The sequence below is a fragment of the Equus asinus genome, chromosome 27 (genome assembly GCF_041296235.1).
Source record: "Equus asinus isolate D_3611 breed Donkey chromosome 27, EquAss-T2T_v2, whole genome shotgun sequence".
Lineage (NCBI taxonomy): Eukaryota > Metazoa > Chordata > Mammalia > Perissodactyla > Equidae > Equus > Equus asinus.
Genome location: NC_091816.1, coordinates 33163266 through 33169507, shown reverse-complemented (window position 1 = coordinate 33169507; position 6242 = coordinate 33163266). Strand labels below are relative to the sequence as shown.

At 44.6% G+C, this 6242-nt stretch overlaps 1 long non-coding RNA gene across 1 annotated transcript; it reads right to left on the bottom strand.

Moving 5' to 3' along the window:
- Positions 1–1744: 1744 nt before the first annotated feature.
- On the bottom strand, positions 1745–6132 carry LOC139042284 (uncharacterized). The gene is made up of 3 exons (XR_011498842.1): positions 5982–6132; positions 3420–3490; positions 1745–2157 (listed from the first exon to the last, which is right to left on the bottom strand). It is a non-coding gene; the product is annotated as an uncharacterized lncRNA (long non-coding RNA).
- Positions 6133–6242: the final 110 nt, after the last annotated feature.

The window sequence follows — 6242 nt, the reverse complement described above, 5'->3', positions numbered from 1 at the left end:
TCACTAGTAACATCCTACCACTGTAGCTCCACAGTTTGTTTTGGTACTTACTGGAAAAATCTCTCACTCGGTGTGTTAGCTTCCTCCTGCTGCTATAAAAATTACCACAGGTTTAGTAGCTTAAATAATATAAATTTTTTTGGTGAGGAAGATTGTTGCTGAGCTAACATCTGTGCCAATCTTGCTCTATTTTTTTGTAAGTGGGACGCTGCCACAGCATGGCTTCGTGAGTGGTGTGTAGGTCTGCACCCAGGATCTGAACCTGTGAACCCCAGGCCACCCAAGCGGAGTGCGTGAACTTAACCACTATGCCAGCAGGCTGGCCCCTAAATAATATAAATTTATCTTACAGTTCTGAAGGTCAGAAATCTGAAATGGGTTTCACTGGACTAAAGGTGCCAAGCAGGGCTGCACTCCTGGGGCACTGGGGGACAATCTGTAGCGTTGTCTTTTCCAGCTCCGGGAGGCTGCCCTCCTTCCTTGGCCCCTGGCCCCTTTCCTCCATCTTTCAAGCCAGCAAATATGAGGTGAGTCCACCCCACAATGCATCACTCTGAGCTCCTTTTCTGCCTTCCTCTTCCACTTTTAAGGACCGTTGTGATGACATTGGGCCCTCTTGGATAGCCCAGGATTATCTCCTTAGGGTCACCAGATTGGCAATCCTAATTCCATCTGTGCCCTAAATTCTTCTTTGCCATGTAAGTTAACATATTCATAGGATCCAGAAATTGTGTGGACGTCTTTGAACGGCCATCAGTCTACCTGCCACACTCAATATTGCTCCTTTTCAAAAATTTTTGAGTTGTTTTCCTACATGAATTTTTGGATGCATTTGTCAAGACTCCACTCTACTCTGCCCTCCTGCTTCACTCCTGGTGCCTCCCCTCTCAAAAAACCTAGTTAGATTGTTACTGAATCTATATTAAGGTCATAGTGTGAGGCTGAATATTTTAAGCATCCTAACAATCAATGATGAAAACCAAATTTCCATTTATAATGCTAGAGGAAAGATGACTACTTTTTTCTCTATGTAGAAAATACACAATGGTTTTCATAATCAAAAGAAAGGTATACTTTGTTACAGATATGATACAGTTTCATAATAAAATATTGTTCTTTTTCTGGATTTTTCTGGTATGTCAGCTTGTAAAAACTCATTTTTTGTGTGTGTGATTTTTCTTCTCATTCTAAATAAATATCCATGTTCAAATCTAATTTTGTATTTGTAAACTTGAATTTTCTCTTAAAGGGCTCCCCACTCCACCAGCTGAATGAGTTCCATGCCCCACAGAACCTGTTTCCATCCCATCAGGAGATGAAACCAAATGCCACCTGGTTACTCAGGCCTGAAACTTGAAGGTGTTCTTCATTCCTCCTGTGTCCTCATTTATCACCTGCAGTCAATGAACTCCTCTGGCTCACACCTCTTAGCTATCTCTTGCAAAAGGTTACCTCTTTGCTTCTTTTTCTTCTTTCTTCATTTGTATTTGCCTATCAAATGAGTAAATCCCACTCTTTCATCCCAGACCACAAGAGTCACGACCTCAGGGCCTTTATCCATGCTCTATCTTTATCTCTGACACCCGGCTAGATGTGGGTGGGACACATGACAGGCACTGGATACATATTTGTTGAATCAATATTTCTTTGTAAAAACTGGAAACAATAAAAGTCCACTTGACCTTCCTCTGATCTTACTTCCCCTCCCCAGAGAAAAATCACTGTCATCAGTAGTTTCTATACATTTACATATAGAAATGTATTGTTTTATTTAGTTTTTACAGAAATGGGGTAAAAGTGTACGTATTATCCAGCAACTTGCTTTTTCCACCTAATGTCTTGGAAATCTTTCTATGACAATATATTTGGCTCTACTTCTTTCTTTTTAACTGCTGCATAGCATTTCACGAGTCATCCTTGTGTATTCATGTAACCAGTCTGATGTTAATGAACCACGACATTCAAGTAGATTTATTGATTCTGAGGGTATTTGTCCATTTGTAGTCGAGACTGCCAAAGTTCTCTCCAAAAAGGCCAAACATGAGGAATTCACTTCTTGCTCTCCACGCACGGTCACTATCGAAGTGTAAGCCATCATGGTGCCCAGCTGGGCCTCTCGCCGTCTTCAAACCGCTTCCAGTCCGCCCTCCACACTGCCTGGAACAACGTTTTTGAAAAAATCAAATTTAAACATGTCACTTCCCTCCTTAAAACCGTTCAGTAGCTCCCAGGAACTTTTGGGATAATCTACAACCCTTCACACGTCTCCTAAGACCCCACTGTCACCTGAGTCTGGCCAATCTTTCCTTTCCTGACTCAACCTCTTTCGTCTCCCTCACCCCGCTTATTTTCTTGACTAATAATCTTCCAACTGGGCCCTGGGTATCCCTCAGAATATGTAAGGATGTGGTCGTGAGGAGTTTTTAAAAATTTTTCATTTTTAAAATTTCTTTTTTTAAGGAAGATTAGCCCTGAGCTAACTACTGCCCGTCCTCCTCTTTTTTTTGCTGAGGAAGCCTGGCCCTGAGCTAACATCCGTGCCCATCTTCCTCCACTTTATATGTGGGACACCTACCACAGCATGGCATGCCAAGTGGTGCCATGTCCATACCCGGGATCTGAACCGGCGAACCCTGGGCCGCCGAGAAGCAGAACGTGCGCACTTAACCGCTGCGCCACTGGGCCGGCCCCGTGAGGAGTTTTAAGGGACTCGATTTTCAGATGCTCAAATTCCTAAAACTGATCTGCCTGAGAAGATTCCTGGGGTCCAGACCCACCTTTCATTTCACAATGACCCCCACCCACTTGGCCCACCCAAAATCTTACTACATTGTACTGTATTGAGGTGAAGAGGATAATAACCTTGAGGATTCTGAGGATAATGTGACAAGTTCTTTTAATTAAAGCATCATTAAGACAGGCATTTCCAATAAAACTTTACTTTTCTTTACAATTATCAGATGTCATCATACGCATTGATTAAACTGTATATTGCTAACAGCTGCTCAACCTAGAAGAAATTTTAACTCTTAGAAGCATGATGACACAGTCTGATCAATAAAAGACTTGGAAGCATAAAACATATTGCATTAGGATAAAATTCTGTGGTGGAAGTGTAATGAAAATATGTTTTCAAGGAGAAAAAGAAAGGATCAATGTAAAATTCTCATTGGTACAAATCTTAAGTATTTTTAAAATGGATGATGGTGGTGATGAAAATAATAAGTTTTCACATATTGAGGTATATGGGGAAGCCATTCTGGTTTAACCTTGATTCGGCCTAAAACTTGTTTTTCCCAGAGCATCCTGACTTATGGCCCACCAAACATGCACTGTACATCAGCTTCAAACATCTTCCCAAAGCAGAGAACGCGCTCTTTAAAGACAGGGATGAATGTCTCCCTTTCTGACGCCAGTACCTGCACTTCTTTGAAGATAAGCTTTTCTTTCCAGAGATCCAAGGCCAAGTTGATCTGCTGTTTGTGCTGAGCTGCAGCAAAATATATCCTCGTGATTTTGGGGAAAAAATTTGCATTCCTGTCATGCTTGATGTATGTTCTTTGTTCTGAAACGGTGTGTAACCATGCGGTAAACCACGCTTCTCAGAGTGCTTTCTTCCCTGGTGGAGAGAACACTTTCGGGATAGTCCTCAGTGTTGGCTCAATAAATACCACTCATATTTCTTATCTATAGATTGGTTATTGATTATTTGCATCGACAGTGCAACTAAGTATTAAACCACAATGGTATTTATAACCCATGGGGTCTATTTAAAAGATTTCTGAAACCACTTTATTTTAAAAGGTCATTTACAACTCATCAGAACTTACTTCTTTTGTAACTAAACATGATAAAAATAATTATCAGTATTAACTGAAAAACGTGTGAGGGAAATACATAGCATTGCTTTAGGGGATCTAAAAAAAAAGCGTGGTCCACTATAGTGCTCCCCGCAGGTCTTTCAACGCCGTGAGTCCACTGTGTGCTCTTAGCCTCGGTCCTTCAGATCGGCTGTTCTCACCTGGAAGGCTCTTCTGCTGCCTTCCCATGTCTAGCTCCAGCCTGGCTAACTCCACCCTCAAGCTTCATCTTAAATGTCACTCTACTTGAGGAGCTTTCTTGTCTTGACTAAATGAGATCTCCTTAACATACGTTCCTACAGTACCATGAATTTCCCCTTTACATAAGACTCACCCCACATGTAACTCCTTGCTAAAATAAGCACCAGGAGGGCATACACAGAGCCATTCTTTTCACTGTCAGATCCTAGTGCCAGTGTACACAGGCTGGGAGGTTGGTTGTGCCCTTTAAAAAGAACCATTTCAGTAGAGTGATGTAAAAGGAAGTCAGCTTGCACAGGGCTAGAAAAACTACAAGGTAAGGAAGTAGAGGCAGAGAGTGAAGGCTCATTACAGTTTAAGTGGGTCAGCGACAGAAAGGGAGGGGGAATCTCTGACTTCCAGTAGGAACAGGGGAGAGTGAAGAGCACAGGGAATAAGCAAGCAGGGAGCGGCTGGGTTTGGACATAAATAGGGGATAGGAGAGACTTAAGTTCCGTGTCTCCATGCCAATACATTGCACAAAACTTTAAAACTTGGTTATTGGGAGTAATTTACAGGAAGTAACATATTCACACATATCACATGCATTTACTGACTTCATCCATACAGATGGTAATATGAACGGTGAACGCGCTTTATCTCTTCATACATTTGTCTAATTGTAGGGATGTCCGGTCTGAATTAATTAAAAGAAGCTTAAGCAGCATTGGTTGTGCACATTATCCACACCCATGACTTTTTCCCCTCCCAAACGAAATCTGGTTCTTCTCACAGTACAGAGCAATAAATTCCGCTGAGGGGGAAAATCCTTCTACTGTGTAATGCTTCCTGTTGGCAAGACACCTGTGCAAATATTTGCTCCTTCAGAGATCTCTATTCACCTAGCTTTTTTCTGTAAGGTCACTAACTACCAATCATGTTACATGATGTCAATCATTGACACAAAGAAAGCAGCCACCATCCTAGCCCTGATTAGCATTCTCTGCTAAACCACCTGTCTGCATAAAGCTACCCCACAAGCTTCCATTAAAAAAATTAATTTTTTTTTCACTTAAAGCGTTTGACACGCTTTTAAAGTGCGACTATCCCTGGAAAGCATTACACATTAAAACACTTTTACTGTAGTCAAAGGGCAGCAGAAGGATCCAGAAGGCCTCGGAGTCTGTTTGCACATCAATAAAACAGCTGCCCTGCCTTCCTAGACTTTTGTGAGGGTCACAAAAGTATGTCAGTACTTTATGCATTCTACATATACATGCAAAGTACTGCACAAAAAAAATGCTCCTTATACAAAACCAGAAACAAGTCACAGAGCCAGGCCCGGGGGAAGCGAAGCAAGAGGGAATTTGAAAAGGTCTGATAAAACAAACAGTGTGGAAAGAACCTTGCAAAAGGCCGTCCAGCTGTGCGCAAACGTCATCAGCATCATCACTGTGATGGGAGAAAGAAGGGGCCTAATTCACAGCTACCCCAGTGGCGAGTGATGGGGAGGAAGGGCGTCCCGGGTATCTGCTGGGAGAACGGGAAGAAGCCAGCCGGCAAGTGTGGGAGCCACCTCGAGATGGATGGTAGCCGCGCTGCCAGGCCTGGCCTTAGGTAGATAAGCCGGGGCGGGCCTTTAACGGCGCTCATCACACTCATCATAACTGCTCTAGCTGTCTTGTGGCCTTCCCACAGTAGGCCTCACAAATATTTGTTGAGTGCATGGTCCTCTTAACCGGGGGTGGCAGGTCTGCAGACATCCGCGGGGTAGCGCGTCGCCCACGCATCCACGTACGGGGACCACTCGAGAGGAGGGGTGCAACCTGGGGCGCACGCGGCGTGCAGGCAGAGGTGGGCGTTCCCTCGAAACAACCCACGTCCACAGTCCGACCGAGGGGGCAGCTGAACGCCGCGGCCCCTCCTCCGGCTGGCACCCACCTTCACCCAGCTCGGCAGGTCACACCTCCCTGCGCGCGTCCGCAGCTAGGCCGACCCCTGGAGCACGCGCAGTGGGCAGCACCTGGCCTCCCGCGTAGCCGGGCGGCAGTTGTGCTTCAACCGTCAGCGGGCTCGACCAATCAGAAGGCATGTTGTTGCCGCGGAGCCCCGCCCCCTGGGGGAAACTATGGTAACGGGAGACCAATCAAGAGGCGTTTTGTTGCCGCGGAGCCCGCCCCCGACAGGGGCGTAGGGTGACGG